Here is a 21969-nt window from a genome sequence, read left to right as displayed (position 1 = left end):
TGCTTGTTATTATTTGATCATGTGTCCAGCGACCATAGGAGACGTTTATGCACATAGGTTAGAGATTTTATAAATATAGAAAGAGTATATTAGGAGTTAGAGATGATAAGACTTGCTGGAGGCAGGAGCGTTGCATGGTCGTGCGACTGAGGTCAGTGAAGGATTGAGGGGCAGAGCCCCTGGGCAGCGCATCATAGGTGAATTTCGGTGTTGGGGAGCAGCCCATGTGACTGTTGACCTTCCAAATGCCTCCCAACATCTCAAACCAATTCTATTTGCTGACGACACGACCTTCATTTACTCCAGTCCTGACCCCCTTGCTCTAAATGTCACAGTGAATACTGAGCTAAATAAAGTCCATCACTGGCTAACTGCCAACAAACTCACCCTCAATACTGACAAAACTTTCTATTTTTTGGGGGGGCAATAAATCCTCAAATCAAATAAATTTCAGGATTAACAATACCCAAATTTGTAACAAAGTAGATGGCAAATTCCTTGGCGTTCTCATTGACCGCAAGCTGAATTTCCAGGGACACATTCTAAATATATCAAAAAAGTTTACAAAGCTGTTGGCATTCTTTCTAAGATCAGATATTATGTACCTCGCCCTGCCCTGGTGACACTCTATTATTCTCTCATATATCCTTATCTCAACTATGGTATTTGTGCTTGGGGTTCTACTACCCAAAATCATTTACGTCCTCTAATTACTCAACACAAAGCTTCTATTAGGACAATATCTCACTCAGGCCCCAGACATCACTCGGTACCCTTACTCAAATCTCTGAATATGTTAGATATTAAGTCTGCATCCCCTGCACATCCTGTCATGTGTATTTTATATATATAAAACGCTGAACTGTAATGTAAATCCTGACCTTAAAAGCTTCCTAGAAGGTTGTAACAGATCTCATGAGCACCACACCATAAACAAATACCTATATGATATTCCAAGAGTACGATTTAGTCAAACTAGAAATGCTTTACAAATCAAGGGGCCTCGAATGTGGAATGACCTTCCCAATTATGTTAAAGACTGTACCTCTCCCAACCAGTTTAAGATAAAAACTAAGTACTATCTAATTAACTCAATGTAACCTACTTATTACTACTAGGGGCCTCGTAGCCTGGTGGATAGTGCGCAGGACTCGTAATTCTGCGGCGCGGGTTCGATTCCCGCACGAGGCAGAAGCAAATGGGCCAAGTTTCTTTCACCCTATGCCCCTATTACCTAGCAGTAAATAGGTACCTGGGTGTTAGTCAGCTGTCACGGGCTGCTTCCTGGGGGTGGAGGCCTGGTCGAGGACCGGGCCGCGGGGACACTAAAGCCCCGAAATCATCTCAAGATAACCTCAAGATACCTCACCCCCAAAATGTCAACCCATGTCTTCTAATTTAAACAATGCTGTTTTGTTGACCAAATTGTATTTTTGCTTTTTTCTGCCATGTTTCCCCCCCCCCCCTTTTTTCCATTTTTTTTTCTCAACACAATTTATACTTTAATCTCAATTAGTATTAAGTTTTAGCCAGTGTTTTTCCTGCCCGAAACGCTTTGCGTAATAGTGGCTTTAGGCATTGTATGTACTAGCTCTATCTATAAATCCATCAACTTTTGTATGTTACCTTGGATGTATGTACTTTACCTGAATAAAAATTTGTATTTGTATTTGTATTTGTAAGTGACTGCAGGGAACGGTCGGAAAGCAAGACACATGCTCGTCCTGGAAGTCAGGACAGTCAACAAGGATATTCACAACTGTAAGAGGGATAATGTAGTTAGGATAATAAGGAGCAGGGCGGCGACCCATTAAGTGTCTGTGAGTTAAGTGCGTATGGCCAAAATCCAGCCTTGCCAGAGCTGTTTCCCATCACCGGTTATGGTGGCAGGAGGAAGGCCACAGATACACACCACCCTTAAGGATACGCAGTTTGTTACCAGTAATATAAGACCAACAACCCTGCCACTGGGCAAGGATGGAGGAATGGACAACTGGGTAAAATTTGAAATATGGAATACCTTTACGGGAGACGGGACAAGTGCAGATAGCTTCCTTAATGGCAGCGTCTGCACCCTCATTTAAAAGGTCGGTCCCAAGGGACTTGTAGAAGTAAGTAAGTAAGTAAGTAATTATCAAAAGAAGGCACCAAACCGGGAAGGCTATGTAGCACCATCAAATGCGCAAAATAATCAGAGGGCGCTAAATATCACCAAGGATGCCAATACGAGAACAAAAACGCATAAGGCGAACGATATCAAAAGTATCCGAGTCACCAAGAATTCTATTGAGGGACAGGTGACCGCGAGGGGCGGTCGGAAAGCAAGACACACGCTCGTCCTGGAAGTCAGGACATTCAAGAAGGACATGCACGACCGCAAGAGGGACAATGCAACTAGGACAATAAGGAGCAGGGCGGTGCTCCATCAAGTGACCATGGGTTAAGCGAGTATGGCCAATACGCAACCTCGCCAGAGCTGTTTCCCACCGCCGGTTATGGTGGAAGGAGGACGGCCACGAGGAAACACAACATTTAAGAGTACGTAGTTTGTTACCAGTAACAGACAACCAAGAAGCCTGCCAATGGGTAAGGACAGAGGAATGGATAACCGGGTAAAAGTCGGAATACGGAATGCCTTTACGAGAGATGGGACAAGAGCGGACAGCTTCCTTGACGGCAGCATCCGCACGCTCATTTAAAGACACACCAATATGACTGGGAACCCAACAAAACTCAACCGACTTAAATTTACTGTGAACAAGAAACAGCCAATGCTGGATCTCGACAACTACTGGATGAACCGGATTAAAGGACCCGAGAGCCATGAGGGCACTACGAGAGTCAACAACAACTACAAAGGAAGACTGACAACGAGAAAGCAGGAGACGAAGAGCATAGAGAATAGCATAAAGCTCCACTGTAAAGATGATAGTCTCCGGAGGTAAGCGACACATAAGTGCGATCAGGAAAAACAACAGAGTAGCCAACACCCTCCGCAGACTTAGATCCATCGGTGAAGACAGAAACGGAGCTGGAGTGAGAAGAAAAGTGCTCAAGGAAAAGGCGTTTTAGAACCGTAGGAGGGGTAAAAGCTTTAGTGATACGGGTCAAGGATGTACAAAACCGCGGAAGAGGGACTCTCCATGGGGGCAAAAAAGGAGCAACACGAGGAGAAACATTAGAAATACGAACGGAAAGAGAGTCCTGTAGGCGAGATAACCGGACAGAAAGAGGGAGGTGGTGAAGAGGAACAGGAACCGCAGGAGGGGTAAAAGTTAAAGCACGACAGAGGCGAGAGGAAGGATGTTGTAAGGACCGCGCATGATAGCGAAGACAGTAGCGATCACGGCGGTCTTGGAGAGACAGGAAGCCAGTGTCAACATACAAGCTAAGGACGGGAGTCGAACGAAAGGCACCAGAACTGAGGCGCAACCCAGTATGGTGCAAAGCATCAAGACGGCGAAGAGTAGAAGGAGAAGCAGACGAGTAAGCAGGGCAACCATAATCGAGCTTAGACAGGACGAGAGAGGAATGTAAATCAAGGAGAGTGCGCCTATCTGCCCCCCAAGAAGTATGGAACAAGACCCGAAGGAGGGTAAGGGCCTTAGAGCACTAAACACGGAGGTAAGAGATATGGGGAGACCAAGACAAAAGAGTGTCAAGGAATAACCCCAAAAGCTTCGCAGAATCTTTGTACTCAAGGGGATGACCATAAAGTGACAAAGAGGGACGAAGAACGACCCGTTTCCGCGTAAAAGTCATGGCACAAGTCTTAGAAGTAGAGAACTTGAAGCCATGATCTGTGGCCCAAGATGACACGGCATCAATTGCAAGTTGAAGCCGGCGCTGAAGGAGAGGCGAATCATCACCCTGACAGCAAAGGGTAAGATCATCGACATAGAGAGCGGAGAAGACACCTGAATGAAGAGAGGAAAGAAGACCATTGAGGGCAACCAGAAAACGAGTAGTGCTCAGAACACTACCCTGGGGCACACCTTCGTATTGCTGAAAAGAGGCAGAGAGAGCGGTACCAAGGCGCACCCGAAAGGAACGACGAGAGAGGAAGCTGCGGAGAAAGAGAGGGAGATGACCACGAAGGCCAAAAGAATGAACTTGAGATAGAATATGATACCGCCAAGTGGTGTAAGCCTTTTCCAGGTCAAAAAGGACGGCAACAACGGAGGTCTTCGCAGCAAAAGCAGTACGAATATAGACCTCCAAGTTCACCAGGACATCTGTCGTGCTGCGGCACTTGCGGAAACCAAATTGAGAAGGGGAGAGGAGGTGATGGTGTTCCAGGAACCACATCAGACGAACGTTAACCATACGTTCAAAGAGTTTGCAGACACAACTTGTGAGGGCAATAGGGCGAAAGTCCTTAGGGGAAGTACCCAGAGACCCCGGTTTGCGAACAGGGAGGACAACGGCATCGAGCCAGTCCTCAGGGACTGATGACGACTCCCAGATCCGATTATACAGACTCAGTAAATACTGAGACATGCACGGAGGGAGATGGCGAAGCATCTCATAATTAATACCATCGGGGCCCGCCGCCGTAGAACCGCAGAGGGCCAGGGCAGAACGAAGTTCAGAGCGAGAGAAGGGATCATTATAGGGAAGCTGAAGACGAGTGCAGAAATCTAAAGGACGAGACTCAAGGACAGGTTTACGAAGAAGGAAAGATTGGGGAAGATGAAGACCAGAGCTGACAGAAGAAAAGTGGGAACCCAGTACGGAAGCGACCTGCAACGGGTCCGCCACAAGAGTATCATGGAGGTGAAGGACCGGTGAAACATCAGGAACGAACTTACCCGCTATCTTGCGGATACACTTCCAGATCTGGGGCAGAGGAGTTTCGGACGTAATTGTTGAGACATAAGATGGCCAACATTCACGTTTAGCCGTACGGATGGCCCTACGGGCCACCGCACTCGCTTTCCGAAAGAAAAGAAAAGAATCGGTTGTCTGCCTATGGCAGTGCCTCTTCCAGGCTGCACGCTTACAGCGGACCGTCCGGGCACAGTCCGCATTTCACCAGGGAACGCACTTCCGTGGACCCCAAGAGGAAGAGCGAGGAATAGAGCAGAGAGCAGGGTTGAAGACTGTGTCATAAAAAAGGAGAGCGCGAGAGAGAGGCAGAAGGGAGAGGTCAGAGAGAGTAGCACTGAGGGTAAATAGGGTCCAGTCCGCCTTAGCAAACTGCCACCTAGGGAAAGACAGGGAAGGGCGAAAAGAGAAAAAGGAAACAAGGATGGGGAAATGATCACTTCCATGGAGGTCATCAAGAACCTGCCACGTGAAATCTAAATAAAGAGAAGAAGAGCAGAGAGAAAGATCAAGACAAGAAAGGGTGCGAGTCCGAGAGTCCAAATGAGTGGGCTCACCAGAATTCAGAAGAGACAGGGAAGAAGAGAGGAGAAACGGCTCAAGAAGGCGACCCCGGGTATTCGTCAGAACGTCACCCCAAAGAGAATGACGACAATTGAAGTCACCCAGCAGGAGCACAGGCTCCGGCAAAGAGTCTAGGAGGTGTTTCAAATCAGGAAGAGAAAGCGGGACACTCGGGGGGAGATAAATGGAACAAACTGTGTACCATTTCCCCACAAAGATACGAGCAGCAGAACAATGTTGAGGCGAAGGAAAAAGTAAAGGAACAAAGGGAACATCAGCACGAATCAAGAGAGCAGAAGAATTAAAAGCCCCAGCAACGGCTGGGGGGGGGAAGAGAGAAAGGAATAGCCACGAAAACGACCAGGACGAGCACCAAGCATCGGCTCCTGGAGACAGACACAAAGGGGCGAAAACTGCGAAATCAGAAGATGGAGTTCGAGGAAATTGGCATAATAACCTCGAACGTTCCATTGAAGAAGAGACATCGACGAGAAGAGAAAGGACAAAAACAGAGAACAAGGAAGAAACAAAGGCGAAAGAGCAACAGAGCACGTTAAAGAATATCAGGGTCAGCAAAGTCAGGGTTAGGAGGCATGGGTAAACTGAGCAAAGATGGAGGGAAGGAGGCGGGAGAACAGACCAGAGGTGGGCGAGTGGGGTCCGGAGAAGGAATAGTAGGAGACAACGGAGGGGAGCAGTCAAGGACAGCAGCAGGAAGAGGGGGGGTAGAAAGAGGGGAGTGCACCTCAGCAAGGGCAGCAACCGAGAGGGAAGCGGGGGCTAAAGAAACCTCCATAGCAGGAACAGGGGGCGCAACCACCGAAATGGGAGGGGAAGGAGCGAGAGAGGCAGAAGTAGGGGCCGAGGAAGAAAGCGAAACCTTCTTACCTGCCGAGGAGGAGGAAGGAGAGGAGCCAGGCTTACGCTTCTGACTTAAAGAGACAGGTGTCCCAGCAACCACGTACTGGGCAATGGATTCTAGCGTCTCAACAGGAGAAGCTGAACGAGAGCACACATGACGGCCGTTTGGAGAGCGATGGACATCAGCCCGCACCGACAGGCGGCGGGGAGAGTCAAGAGACGGAGGGGAAGGATGGGAAGGAGGAATGGAGGGAGACGAGGAAGAAGACACAGGAGACAAGACAGACCGGGTAGAAAGAAGGGGAACCCCAGACAGAGGACCAGAAGGTGGATCCTTCGGGAGAGAACCCAAAGGAACAGAGGAGGGGGCAGTGGGCGTATCAGGGTCCAAGGCCCGGAAACGGTTGTGAGTCTGAGGAAGGTGGGAAGGACGAGGAGAGGAAGAGCGCAACACGCGAGCATAAGAGAGATTAGCATAAGGCGGGAGCCGGCGAACCTGGCGTCTCGCCTCAGGAAAAGATAAACGCTCCCAGTGCTTCAAGTTGAGGACGGCTGCCTCAAGCTTGTAATGGACACATGCACGGGAGAAGGTAGGATGGGCCTCACCGCAGTTGAGGCAACGAGCCTGGGGAGAAGTGCACTCCGACTTAGAGTGACCTTCGCCGCCACACAAAGGACAGAGAGAGACATCCCGGAGCAGCGGAGGGCACCATGCCCAAACCTCCAGCTCTTGTTACAGAGCCGAGGAGAAGGAATGTACTCCTGGACAGAGCACCTGGCACCAGCAAGAATGACAGAGGGTGGAAGGGTCCTACCATCAAAGGTAATCTTCACAACCCGGAGGGGTTGACGGCGACTACTACGAGGGGGACGAGTAAACGTGTCCACCTGGAGAATAGAATGGCCCTGGGCAGCAAGGATATGTCGAATATCGTCGTGGCAGTCGCGCAAGTCCCGAACACTGGTTGCAACATTGGACGGGAGCAGAATAGTGCCAACACTGGCATTCAACTGAGCGTTCTTCGAGACCCGAACAGGGGTCTCGCCAAGGCAGGATAAGGCAGCCAAGCGGGAAGCAGCATCCTGAGAAGGAGCAGCAACGACACGTGTACCGAGACGAGTGGGGTTGAAAGTAATGGAGGCATCCACGTAATCAACGAGATGTCGATGGAGGGAGAAATCGTCAGGAGGCGGAGAATCAAGAGGGAGGAGATCAAAATATTTGGCCCACGAAGCGGGACCAAACAAGGCTTGATAGGTAGCAGAACTGGAAGGAATCGAGCGAGGGCGGCCGTGACGAGGACGTCGGTGAGAACCCCCAGAGAGAGAGGGGTTAAAAGGCGCAGTAATTACAACTAGAGATGGAGCCGCGCCAGGGGACGAGGTAGTCACCACTGGGGGCTTGGGGCTCGACCCAACCACAGAGGAGGGAGGAGAGCTAGGGGAAGGAGTCAGAGAGGTCAAAGGAGGAGCAAGGTCAGGGCCCAATGCAGCGGAGGCTACAGAGCCCGGTCTTCCAAGACAGCCCGACTCGGGGGCTTGGTCGCCCACCCCACGAGCCTGAGAGGGTACAACAAAAGCATTCAACGACATAGATACGAAGAGTGATAAATTCATCCACGAATGTGCCCACATACCCACCATGGAGCCAAAATTAGAGGCAAGACACCCAACAGAAAGCTATCGCCGATCATGCCGGGGCCCCCTAGGGGTGCGTCGTGAGTATACGCCCCACAAACGCCACCTTAAGAACCGTCAGTTCGTCGAGATTGGGTTCAGCGACGAAAGGGGGATTGACAATAAAAGGTTCCCCTCGCTCGGGACGTTGGGTACTACAGTTCTACGGGTGCAAGAGTATGCCTCCTCAAGCACCCGGGCGTCAAAATAGAAGAAGTTCAAAGAAACAATTCAAAACAAGCAAAAGGTCGGCAGGAAACGACACGCAGATAGGAGAAGAGGGGGGAAAAAAACGAAACATAATGAAAAAGGAAAAGCGATCCGGCACAATTAGAGAAGACAGCAGCAGGAGTGCAAGGCCAGAAAAGGACAGATGACTGTCCCACGGAGCATCACACTCCGGCAGCCGTACACGAAGCCCCCTCACGACGCCAGCGGGCCGGATGGGGAGGGGGGGGGGGGACTTGTAGAAGGGACCCCACAAGTTGCAAGGGCAGTACTTATATGGCACCTGGGGAAGGTAACCTTAGGCGCATGCAGCCCGAGTACTGGGGAAATTATTCCTGCCTCGCACACCACCCCAGGACAGGACCACACCACAAGGCACAGCTAAAGACAAAGCTGCAGTGGCAGGGATATTAAAGGAGAAGGAATGGAAGGGGCTGAACGAGACATAGAACAGTTTTTCCGGATTGGCCAGTACAACAGAGACAAAAAGAGATTGATCAATGTAGTATTCAAGAGCGAGGATATCAAAGAGGACATCCTAGTAAGGAAGAGCAAACTGAGGCATGCAAGGATCTACAAAGAGGTATATGTTCAGAGGGATATGACCAGAGACGAGATAGTAAGGGCAGCAGATGCAAGGAAAAGGCGCAAGGAGAGGGAAGAGAGCCAGGAAACCTCAGCCTCCAACCCAGCAATCCCAGAGGGGAGTGGGGAACTCCAATCCAGCAACCCAGGCATCCCAGGGGGGAATGCAACACTCCAGCCCACCACCCAATAGGGCCCTTCCTACCCCCCAGCACAAACCCTTCCTTGCCCCTGCATAATGCCCATCATGAAACCCAAATCCTCCCCCTCCCCTTACCCCAAGTAGCCCCTGCTTTCCCAGCCCCTGGTCTTCTCCCTGCCCCAAGCAGGCCTGAGCAAGACCAAAGCCCTCTATCCCTTACTCCACCTCCCTTAAAACCCCTGTCAACTACACCGCAGGAGGGCGTGCCCTCTCCCCAAGCAATCCCTGCTCCCTCACCCCCAGGACTGCTTCCTCCCCCAAGCAGGCCTGAGGAAGACCTAAGCCCTCCACCCCCCACTCCACCACCCCCTGAACCCCTGGCAACTACCTCACAGGAGGAGGAGCCTACCCAAGTAGCAATGACCATAGAACAACCTCCTACACTTGTAGGGAGTGTGAGTGAAATTGGATATAAGAAAGTGAGCTTCAAGTTAATGTACTCAAACATTGATGGGATTACCAATAAAGCAAGTGAACTGGCAGAAAGGGTGCAAGAAGAAAACCCTGATGTAATAGGACTAACGGAAACAAAATTGTCAGGAGTCATAACAGATGCTGTGTTTCCAAAGGACTACTATATAGTAAGGAAAGAGAGGGAAGGGAGAGGAGGTGGAGGAGTGGCCCTGCTGATAAGGAAGGACTGGAGTTTTGATGAGATGGAAATTCCGGGCTGTGACGGATTCAGAGATTACATAACAGGAACTATAACAATGGGTGGACCTAAGATAATAGTGGCAGTCATTTACAACCCTCCCTTAAATGACAGAAGACCTAGACAGGAGTTTGATAGGAACAACATGGCAACCATTAATATAATAGAGAGAGCAGCTTCAGTTGCCTGCAGGAATGGCTCAAGACTCTTAATCATGGGTGATTTCAACCATGGAAAGATAGACTGGGAGAATGGGGACCCACATGGTGGTGCAGATACGTGGCGAGCTAAACTCTTGGAAGTGGCAACAAGGAATTTTTCTGAGCCAGCATGTCAAGGAACCCACAAGAATGAGAGGCAATGATGAACCAGCTAGACTCGACTTGATATTCACCCTGAATCAGTCAGAAATAAGGGAAGTCAAAGTTGAAGCCCCCATAGGAATGAGTGACCACAGTGTACTGACCTTTGAGCACTTGGTGGAGGTAGGGATAACCTATCCAAGGATGGGAGTGGAGGGGAAAAGACTGAATTACCGAAGAGGAAAATATGACGAGATGAGGAACTTCCTCAGGGGAATACCATGGGAAACAGAACTTAGAGACAAGAATGTGCAGGTCATGATGGATTTTGTCACCCAAAAGTGCCAGGAAGCTGCAGACAGGTTTATCCCCGTAAAAAAGGAGAAAAACGAAAAACAACAGAAAAACCCATGGTTCAACCAGGAATGTAAGGTAGCGAAACAACTGAGTAAAAGAACACGGAGAAACTACAGAAATAACAGAACACCAGAGAGCAGGGAGAGATACCAGAGGGCCAGAAATGAGTACATCAGAGTGAGGAGGGAAGCAGAGAGACAGTTTGAAAATGACATCGCGAGTAAAGCCAAGACCCAACCAAAGCTGCTCCACAGCCATATCAGGAGGAAAACAGCAGTGAAGGAACAAGTGATGAAGCTGCGGAAAGGGGAGAACAGATACACAGAGAATGACAATGAGGTGTGTGAAGAACTCAACAAGAGATTCCAGGAGGTCTTCACAATAGAACAAGGAGAAGCCCCTGCACTAAATGAGGAAGCGGCAAACCAAGCAACCTTGGAGGAATTTGACCTCACCAGTGAAGAGGTCAAAAGATGTCTGCTGGAGCTGGATGTGACAAAGGCTGTTGAGCCTGATAGAATCTCACCATGGATACTAAAGGAAGGTGCAGAAGCACTAAGTGTGCCACTCTCTATGGTGTATAACAGGTCACTGGAAACAGGAGACTTACCAGAAAGTTGGAAGACAGCTAACGTGGTCCCAATATACAAAAAGGGTGACAGGCAAGAGGCACTGAATTACAGACCAGGTATGAATTACAGGTATACAAGTTTCCTTAACTTGTATACCATGCAAGGTGCTGGAGAAGATCGTGAGGAAAAGGCTCGTAGAGCATCTGGAGGGAAATAACTTTGTAACGCACCACCAACATGGGTTCAGAGATGGTAAATCGTGCCTCACAGGTTTAATAGAATTTTATGACCAGGCAACGAAAATTAGGCAGGAAAGAGAAGGGTGGGCCGACTGCATTTTCCTGGATTGCCAAAAAGCCTTTGACACAGTACCCCATAAAAGGCTGTTAAAAAAGTTGGAGCAACAGGCAGGAGTAAAAGGGAAGGTGCTCCAGTGGATAAGGGAGTACTTAAGCAACAGGAAACAGCGAGTAACGGTGAGGGGGGAGACATCAGAGTGGCGAGATGTCACCAGCGGAGTCCCACAGGGCTCAGTACTTGGACCCATCCTGTTTCTAATATATGTGAACGATCTTCCAGAGGGTATAGACTCATTCCTCTCGATGTTTGCTGATGATGCAAAAATTATGAGAAGAATCAAGACGATGAAGATAGACAGAGACTACAGGATGACTTGGATAAACTGGAGGAATGGTCTAGAAAATGGCTGCTAAAGTTCAACTCGGGAAAGTGTAAGGTGATGAAATTAGGCGAAGGGAGCAGGAGGCTGAACACAAGGTATCATCTGGGAGGGGAACTCCTGCAAGAGTCAAATAGAGAGAAGGATCTGGGGGTTGATATCACACCGAACCTGTCCCCAGAGGCCCACATCAAAAGAATATCATCAACGGCATATGCTAGACTGGCCAACATAAGAACTGCCTTCAGAAACTTGTGTAAGGAATCTTTCAGGACCCTGTATACCACTTATGTAAGACCAATCCTGGAGTATGCAGCTCCAGCCTGGAGTCTATACCTAGTTAAACACAAGACAAAGTTAGAGAAGATTCAGCGGTATGCCACCAGGCTCGTCCCGGAACTGAGAGGATTGAGCTACGAGGAAAGGCTAAAGGAGCTCAACCTCACATCCCTGGAAAACAGAAGAGTAAGGGGAGACATTGTTACGAACCCGGATCCAGCGTTCGAGCCTGGAGCAGTGACAAACACGCCATCTGTGGGTCAGCTCCCGAAACCCCCGCCAAACGAACGACGACACCTAGTGAGGACAGCGTGCACTGGCCTCGAGGACCAGTTTCCAGTCTGGTTCAGCGCTCAACACCGCCGCTCCTGACCTCTGGTGAGGTGGTGCTCCGACGACAGCGCCATCTATGGAGTGGATATGTCGGGCGTTTGTATCTGAGCCTGTGAGTGTGGTGTATTAGTGTCCCGGTTATTAATGACGTGTCTGCTTACAGAGCCGACCTGGGACCACTGTGTTGAAGGTGGAGTCAGTCTACCCGAGGCAGCCAGTCTCCATACAGTGAAGTTTGCTGCAGCTGTCGTGACGTCGTCCCCCCGGAAGAACACTGTGGTGTGTTAAGCCTGCCAGTGGAGTGGCAGTGGAAGGATTTACCCGGGACCGACGGTTGGAGACGATAATCCACTGGGGTATTGAGGACAGGAGGGTGATTGGTGATATCACACGAGACTCCTGTCTAGGGCGTACCCCTTTTATCGTTCGTGGAGTGGCCGTACCAGCCTTGGTGGCTCAGTACCTGCCAGCAGACCTGCTGGACGTGTGGTTGACGGCCTCCACGACGGTGCCCCCAGTGGACCTGTGTTGTGGCTGACCTGTGGCCAGGGTAGACTCGGCGTTCTCAGAGGACACGTCTTGAGGCCACGAAGAAAGCACCGCGGACTCAGCACCTAGCTTCAAGGATCCATAGTCTCCAGCAGAAGACTACAGTGTTGATCCCCTTTGTAAAGTGTTAATACCCCTCCCCCTTGTGTACGTTTTACTTTTATATATTTAAATGGTGAAGGTTATATTATATTATATTAAGTTCTTACCTTTCTTTCCCTACTCCCTTTAAGTTACTTGCGTCACGGATCGCATCCCTTGATAGCCTCTACTGGCTTGGGGCCGGATATATATCTTCCTCTAACTACATCAGAGTAAGAACCCCGTTGCGTCCCGAGAGGGCCGTAACATAATTGGCATCCCCAGCGGGATCCGTCCCCTTGTTAAGTATGTTTGACAGGGGTGGTGAAGTGGCGTAATCCCTGTATATAATTCCCCCTGTGTGTGACGATTGTGACGTTATACGTCCTGTGCGGTGCTCAGAGTGACTAAGTGCGATATTGTGCAGTGCGGTGCTCGCTGTGATTAAGCGATTAAGTGCAATATTGACTAGTGCGGTGCTCAGTGATTCAGTGCAATATTGTAGAGCGAAATGTTCGCTTGGATTCAGTGCAATATTGGGTAGTGCGGTGCCCGAAGTGATTACGTGCAATATTGGCGTAGAACAGTGCTCGGTGTGTTAAGTGCTAACGTGTAAGCAAGGTGTTAAGTGCAAAGTGTTCCATCTGTGACAATGGCAGACAAAGCTACCATCGATGATCTGGACGATGTTCAGGCTTTTCTGAACAGAGTGGACTGTCTTGCCAGATTAAAGTATCTGAGCAAACCGGAACTTGTACTAGTGAGCGCCTACCTGGAGATCAAGATCCGTGCCAGTGATTCCCGTGTGGAGATCTTGTCCAAGGTTCACCGGCACCTGAAGGCAGAAGAGAAACAGGAAGGCGAGACTCCTAGTACAAGGGAAGGTGAGGAAATAGCTTCCACAGAAAAGGAAGATAAGGGCAGTGACATTGACAGTGATGCAGGTGAGCTTAATATCAGCTTCCTAACAGTCAAAATGCGTGCCCTAGAGATCAATCGCGAGATAGAGTGGAAGAAGTTAGAAGTAGAACGAGAATTAAAAGATAAAGAAGTGGAGATGAAAAATAAAGAAATGGAGATGAAAGAAAAGGAATTGGCGATGAGGCGTTTAGAATTAGAAAGAGAAGAGAAACGAGAGAGAGAAGAGAGAGAAGAGAGAGAAAGAGAAGAAAGAAGAGAAGAACGAGAAAGAGAACGAGAAGAACGAGAAAGAGAACGAGAAGAACGAGAAAGAGAACGAGAAAGAGAAGAGAGACGAGAGAGAGAAGAACGAGAAAGAGAAGAAAAAGAAAGACAGAGACAACATGAACTAGAAGTATTACGACTAGGCGCTGGACAGAGACAAACAGGAGTAAGCGGTTTCGATCCGGTAAGGAATATCAAAATGGTCCCCAAATTCAACGAGAGAGAAGTTTCAAAATTCTTTGCAGCCTTCGAGAAAGTCGCTGCCTCTTTGGAGTGGCCAAGGGAGAATTGGGCCATCATGATACAGTCAGTTTTGACTGGGGAAGGCCCAAATCGCCTACTCTACGTTATCCCTTGACGACTCCGGCGATTACGATATGGTGAAGAAAGTGGTGCTCATGGCGTACCAATTGGTACCTGAGGCATATAGGCAAAAGTTCAGAAACCTGAAGAAGACCTCAGAGCACACTTTCACCGAATTCGCCACCATCAAGGGGCGACTTTTTCAAGAATGGTGTGCCTCTCGGAAGGTGGAGACCAGGGAAGACCTCGAACAGCTGATTCTGCTCGAGGACTTCAAGGATTGTTTGTCTGTAGACCTGAAGACGTACTTAGAGGAACAGCAGGTAGAGACCTTGAGTGCAGCAGCCACCATGGCTGAAGAGTACATCCTGACTCATAGGCCGTCTGCTAAGTACGTCCCAAGGAATTACCAGCGCCGGTTCGACAGACCTCATGATGAAGAAGAAAGACCCGTCCCACAAAGTGCTAAGAAGACGCCCCCAAGTAGCCCCCGAAGAACAAGTCCTAGTAGTCCGAAACACCTTAGTCCAAGGAGGAATATGGTGTGCTGGACTTGTGGGCAGAAAGGGCACATAGCTGCTAGGTGCCGAGGCAGAAGAGGTGGCAGCGCACGAAGGGAGGTGATGTTGATGAGCTGTGTTACATCACCAGTAGGAAACCAGTCTACGACGACGCAGGAAGGACCAAGTTTGTTAGCCCCTCACACTTCAACCGGGTATGTAACGAGTGATCATACTGGTAGATCAATTGTAGTGCTCAGAGATAGTGGAGCAGCCCAGTCCCTGATCGTGAAGAGCTCGTTACCCGAGGGAGTAAGTGTGGATGGGAGACCAGAGGTTATCCTGGTTGGGTTTCCGAGAACGCAGTATATCGCCCCCTTAGTGCCAGTACATCTCGACTCGCCTTACTTCAGCGGCACCTGTGAGTTGGCAGTAGTCGATACCCTCCCTGTGGCTGGGATTGACGTGGTACTAGCCAACGACCTGGTGACCGATTGGAGCACCAATCATTCCAAGAAAGCGGACGAGTCTGCCAGAACATCAAAGTCAGAGGTGTCTACAGGCAATGGTAATGTCCAGGTAAAGACAGACCCGGATGTAACTATGTTTAATTTGTCCTCTCCCCCGCAGATCGACAGTTATTTAGCAGTGTCTCCTGATTCTCTCGACGAGGAACATGAGGTTACGATGGCAGAAGTACCTGAGCTAGAAAAGAGGCCTTGTGTGCAGACACCCACGGGTACCAACGAGTCTGGAGCGAAGGCTGAGGTGTGCTTGCGGTATGGCAAGTTACAGCGTGTAGTGGACCAGCCAGAGATTCCCCAGACGTCAGAGGTATGTGAGGTGTGTTCTAAAGGTCTAGTGCCCTCTTTGGTCCAAGCCAGGCTAGTGGATGGTGCCGGCTATGGACATGACAAGCTCAGGAAACTTACCCCCCAATTGGCCTCATGTTTCTTAGCGATATTTTGTTTTATTCTCCTATGTATTCTATGTGTTCTCAGTAAGGACCGGGGGACGACCCGACGAATGATGGCCCCCATGAACATCGCGAAAAGGTCCCAGGGATTGAAGATTTGTACTGCAAGTGTTGCAGTTGAAGAAAGGACCTGGAAGGTAATGGTAGATACAGGAGGTACGAGAAATGATAATATGAGTGACTGTTTCCGACAGGTTGACACCCCCCGCGTGACTGCTGAGCCTCAACACAGCGTTATGCGGAACGTTGGTCGACCTGACAGTGGCAGAGTGAATGCCATCTGCGACGTACAAGCAGCCCTGTTGGGACTAGGTGTGAACCTAGTAGGGTATGCTGTAAGTATTGACTTACCCACTGTCGCGATCACTCTGAATTATCAGACCCCTGTATTCCAGGTTCCTGCCTCCCTGAAGGACCATCGGACCGGTACCAGAAATGCCGTCTGTGGACAGCCATCATCGGTGCCACGACATAGAGAAGTGTCGAGTCACCCCAGATCGTGTCTACACCGATCCTTCCTTGAGACATGTGAGATGACGCCCCTGCTTGACATCGCAGTGGAGACGTGGAAGATTACGTCAGGCAGATCATTACCTTCTATCTGCAAGTTCCCGTTGTGCCGGATATGGCTAGTAGAAAAGTTCTGTGGACAAGACAGCCTCATCACTCTAGTTCATAGTATAAGTAAGTCCATTTGGAGTTGTGTCGCCCTGCTAATTTGGTTTGTGTTTTTTATAGAACCCCAAACCAAATTCTTTTTGGTGGGGAGGTGTTACGAACCCGGATCCAGCGTTCGAGCCTGGAGCAGTGACAAACACGCCATCTGTGGGTCAGCTCCCGAAACCCCCGCCAAACGAACGACGACACCTAGTGAGGACAGCGTGCACTGGCCTCGAGGACCAGTTTCCAGTCTGGTTCAGCGCTCAACACCGCCGCTCCTGACCTCTGGTGAGGTGGTGCTCCGACGACAGCGCCATCTATGGAGTGGATATGTCGGGCGTTTGTATCTGAGCCTGTGAGTGTGGTGTATTAGTGTCCCGGTTATTAATGACGTGTCTGCTTACAGAGCCGACCTGGGACCACTGTGTTGAAGGTGGAGTCAGTCTACCCGAGGCAGCCAGTCTCCATACAGTGAAGTTTGCTGCAGCTGTCGTGACGTCGTCCCCCCGGAAGAACACTGTGGTGTGTTAAGCCTGCCAGTGGAGTGGCAGTGGAAGGATTTACCCGGGACCGACGGTTGGAGACGATAATCCACTGGGGTATTGAGGACAGGAGGGTGATTGGTGATATCACACGAGACTCCTGTCTAGGGCGTACCCCTTTTATCGTTCGTGGAGTGGCCGTACCAGCCTTGGTGGCTCAGTACCTGCCAGAAGACCTGCTGGACGTGTGGTTGACGGCCTCCACGACGGTGCCCCCAGTGGACCTGTGTTGTGGCTGACCTGTGGCCAGGGTAGACTCGGCGTTCTCAGAGGACACGTCTTGAGGCCACGAAGAAAGCACCGCGGACTCAGCACCTAGCTTCAAGGATCCATAGTCTCCAGCAGAAGACTACAGTGTTGATCCCCTTTGTAAAGTGTTAATACCCCTCCCCCTTGTGAACGTTTTACTTTTATATATTTAAATGGTGAAGGTTATATTATATTATATTAAGTTCTTACCTTTCTTTCCCTACTCCCTTTAAGTTACTTGCGTCACGGATCGCATCCCTTGATAGCCTCTACTGGCTTGGGGCCGGATATATATCTTCCTCTAACTACATCAGAGTAAGAACCCCGTTGCGTCCCGAGAGGGCCGTAACAGACATGATAACCACCTACAAAATTCTCAGGGGAATTGACAGGGTGGACAAAGACAAACTCTTCAGCACGGGTGGGACACGAACAAGGGGACACAGGTGGAAACTTAGTACCCAGATGAGCCACAGAGACGTTAGAAAGAATTTTTTCAGTGTCAGAGTAGTTAATAAATGGAATGCACTAGGAAGTGATGTGGTGGAGGCTGACTCCATACACAGATTCAAATGCAGATATGATAGAGCCCAGTAGGCTCAGGAATCTGTACACCAGTTGATTGACAGTTGAGAGGCGGGACCAAAGAGCCAAAGCTCAACCCCCGCAAGCACAATTAGGTGAGTACAATTAGGTGAGTACAGCACTGAAAAAGTCTGGAGCCAGAGTCACACGACCACCTAGTCTCACATCAGCCACAAAACTGAGGGGTGGGGGTAGTCGGCACGGGTGGTCTGGGGCTTCCCCTTCTACCTCCTGGGAAGGTGGGGAGCTGCAAAGATGGGGGTGCCGTGACAGTTGTGACGTAATGTTCGTTTTTCGTTTGGGGAGTTCTGTCCAACAGTTTGGCTTTCTGTAGCAATTTTTAACCAGATAGGGGTTTGTTTTGATTCGCTTACCTTTCTGGGTGCCTGACCCGGTCGATAGCAGACATAGAATGCTTCCAACCACACGAGGGTTTCTATAGGTCATTGTTCCTTGTGCCTCTCGGAAGGGGCCATATTCTGGCTTGAGGCTCCCAGTAGGTCTAAGAATTCCATTCACTTTGACTGACACCAGGGTCTAATACATTCACATTGGCCCAGATAGCTCTGGGGAGCCGAAGGGGGCTCCCTCCAGAGAAGCACAAAAACAATAAAATTCTTCACAAAGAATTCAAGTGCAGTCATCACTAGGTGGGAGACACTGGTAAACTGAAGAGCGCCATGTGCTCGGCCGGCCCATATGTGTATTATCATACTCGAGTATCGAGGCAAACTTCGAGCACCGAGTCAAATTTAAAAAAAAAATTGAGCTCGAGAACTGAAAAATTTGAAAGCAGAAGCATTAGAAAACCGAGATTCCACTATAGTTACTCAACTGCACAACTCTCTGATGCACTACCATTTGGAGAATTGTATTCAGGAATGAAGACCCAAGCTTAAGAAGGACATATCTGCTTTGGACAAAGTTCCACAGAAGAGGAAAAATCATCCCAGAACTTAGTCTATCTAGTGTGTTGGATAATGTCATGACTCAAACCTTTTGACACTGAATGGGTTCTGTCACTTCTGTACAGTGTCAACTATTAAGAATACCTACATATGAATTGTGTAAAGTCCCTAGAGGTAATGCTATTGTTTTTTTACATAAAGCTTCATGCGTCTTACTAAACTTAATTTAGATCCAGCCTTTTACTTGTAGACACTCAGTGATATGAGGATTCATACTGGAGAGAAATTATGTGTTTTTTAGATATGATTTTTGTGAAAAATCTTTTAGACACTCTGAACACTGATATGGTTTCTCTCCTGTATGAATCCTCATGTGAGATATTAGATTTGACTTTTGGGAAAAACCTTTTACACACTCTGAACAGTGATAGGGTTTCTCTCCTGTATGAATCCTCATATGAGATATTAGAAGTGATTTTCGTGAAAAATCTTTTAAATACTCTGAACAGTGATATGGTTTCTCTCCTGTATGAATTCTTGTTACGGCCCTACTGGGACGCAACCGGGTTCTTCTCTGATGGTAGTAGAGTTTTGGAAATCCGGCCCCAAGTTAGTAGAGGCTTTCAAGGGGTGAGCTCCGTAACACAAGTAAAATTAACGGGGGGAGGTATACAAGTACACTAAATTATGAGAATTTTCCTTCAAATATATTTGCCACCACCATATATATATAAAACAGGTCACACATGGGGATTATAACTACACAAAATATGAACAGTTCCGTCTTCCTCCGAAGACACTGGATACTCGGCGATGCTCACTCTGGGTATCCCTGGTTCCTTCTTCCTTGGCCCACGATGAATCCACGATGACTACCACGAATCTACCCTGGCCACAGGCCAGCCAAATCACAGTCCCACTGGGTGCTTCGTCGTGGAGGCCTTCAACCACAATTCAGCCTGTAGCTGGCAGGTACCGATCAGCCTCACTGTTTAGGCCACTTCATGACTGATACTAGGGTTGCGAGCCCTAGGCAGGAGCCTCGTGTGACTCGCTGGTCACTCTCCTCATTTAGCACCACAGTGGGTAGTCTCTTCCACCAGCCAGCCCCGGATAAGGTGATTCCCGACATTGCCACTCCTCAGGCAGGCTATTATACTCTCAACAGAGTTCGTCCGGGGGTAGCTCACAGCTTCTTCAAAGCAGACTGGTGAAGAGACCTTGGCTGCCTTGAGTAGACTGATCTATCGTCCAACATAGCAGTCCCAGGTCGACTCTGCAAGCAGACATGTCATTAGTATACTGGGACACTACCTGGGACCACTAGGAAACATCACTTACTAGCTTAGACAGAAACGTCCACCTCTTCACTCCATAGATGGCGTTCACTGTCTACGCATTACCCCACCAGAGGTCAGCAGCGGCTACTCCACAAGTCAATTAAGACGGGAATCCAGCGCCTATTGCCGGCATATCCTGTCACCACTAGATGGCGTCGTCCATTTGGAGGAGGTTTCGGGAGCGGACTCACAGATGGCGTTGTCGTCACTGCTCCGTGCTCCGACGATGGACTCGGGTCCGTAACATCTCCCCACCAAAAAGAATTTGGTTTGGGTTTCTATAAAAGATAAAACAAACGAAATTAGTATGTGGGTACAACTCCAAACGGACTCGCATAAACAATGAACTGGTTTGGCGAGGATGTCTTGTCCGCAAAACTGCCCTAATGGGAGATTCTGGCACAAGGAAAACTTGAAGATCATAGGCAATGGCTTGTCTGATGTGACTTCCCACACCCTCACTGAGATGGCAATCAGGGGCATAATCATCTCATGTGTCTTTAGTAAGGATCGGCACAGGCGCAATATGGGGTGAATCGACACCTCCCTGTGTTGTGGCACCGTTGGTGGCTGGTCGTAGACGGCATTTCTTATACCGGTCCGGTAGTCCTTCAGGGAGATGGGAACCTGGAATACAGGGGTCTGATAATTTGGAGTAACAGCGATAGTTGTTAAGTCAGTACTTACAGCATAACCGTCTACTAGGCCCACACCTAGTCCCAACAGGGCTGCTTGTACATTGAAGATGGTGTTCGCTCTGCCACCGTCAGGTCGACCAACGTTCCGTATAACGCTGAATCCAGGTTCGGCAATCACGCTGGGGGTGTCAACCTGTCGGAAACAGTCACTCATAATATCATTTCTCCCACTCCCTGTATCCATCATCACCTTCCAGGTCCCTTCTTCGACTGCAACACTCACAGTGCAAGTCTCTAATCCCTGGGGTCTCTTCACGATGTTCATAGGAGCCATCATCTGTCGGGTCGTCCACTGGTCCTTACTTAGAATACACATAAGAATTAAACAAAATACCGCCAAGAAACATTTAGGAATAAGCTTCATGAGCCTATTACGCCCATAGCTGGCGATCTCCATTAGCCTGGCTTGGATCAAAGAGCGCACTAGAGCCTGCACACCTACCTCACATACCTCTGACGTCTGGGGAATCTCTGGCCGGTTCAGTATACATTGTACTTTGCCATACCGCAAGTACTCATCCGCCGTCACTCCAGACTCTTGGGTATCCGTGGGTGCTCGTACACGAGACCTCTCTTCTTGTCCAGTCGCTCCTGTCACCATAACCTCATGTTTCTTGTCGGGAGAAGAATCAGCAGAACCTGTTAGAATGCTCTCGATCTGTTGGGCAGAGGAAGAATTAAACAAGTTAAGTAGTTGTACGACTGCCTGTACCTGGATATTACCAATTCCTGCTGTTACCTCAGACCTTTTAGCTGCTCCGGCTGACTCGTCCACAATCTTGAGATGATTGTTGCTCCAAACTGTCACCAAGTCGTTGGCTAGTATTACATCAATCCCAGCTATAGGCAGGGTATCAGCTACTGCCAACGCACATGTGCCGCTGAAGTAAGGCGAGTCTAGATGTACCGGCACTAAAGGGGCAACGTACCTCGTCATAGGAAACCCAACCAGGACAACCTTTTGTCTCCCGTCTACACTCACTCCCTCGGGTAACGAGTCTCTCACGATCAGGGACTGGGCTGCTCCACTATCTCTGAGCACTACAACTGATCTACCAGTATGATCACTCGTTACATACCCGCCTGAAGTGTGAGGGGCAAACAATCCTGGTCCTTCCTGACTAATCATCAGAGACTGGGTTTCTACTGGTGGTGTAACACAACCCATCAGCATCACTTCCCTATGTGGACCGCTACCTCTTCTGCCTTGGTACATAGCAGCAATGTGTCCTTTCTGCCCACAAGTCCAACACACTACATTCCTCCTTGGACTAC

Source organism: Procambarus clarkii, chromosome 38 (assembly GCF_040958095.1).
Source record: "Procambarus clarkii isolate CNS0578487 chromosome 38, FALCON_Pclarkii_2.0, whole genome shotgun sequence".
NCBI classification, from domain to species: Eukaryota; Metazoa; Arthropoda; class Malacostraca; order Decapoda; family Cambaridae; genus Procambarus; species Procambarus clarkii.
Note: the sequence above shows the minus strand (reverse complement) of the source record.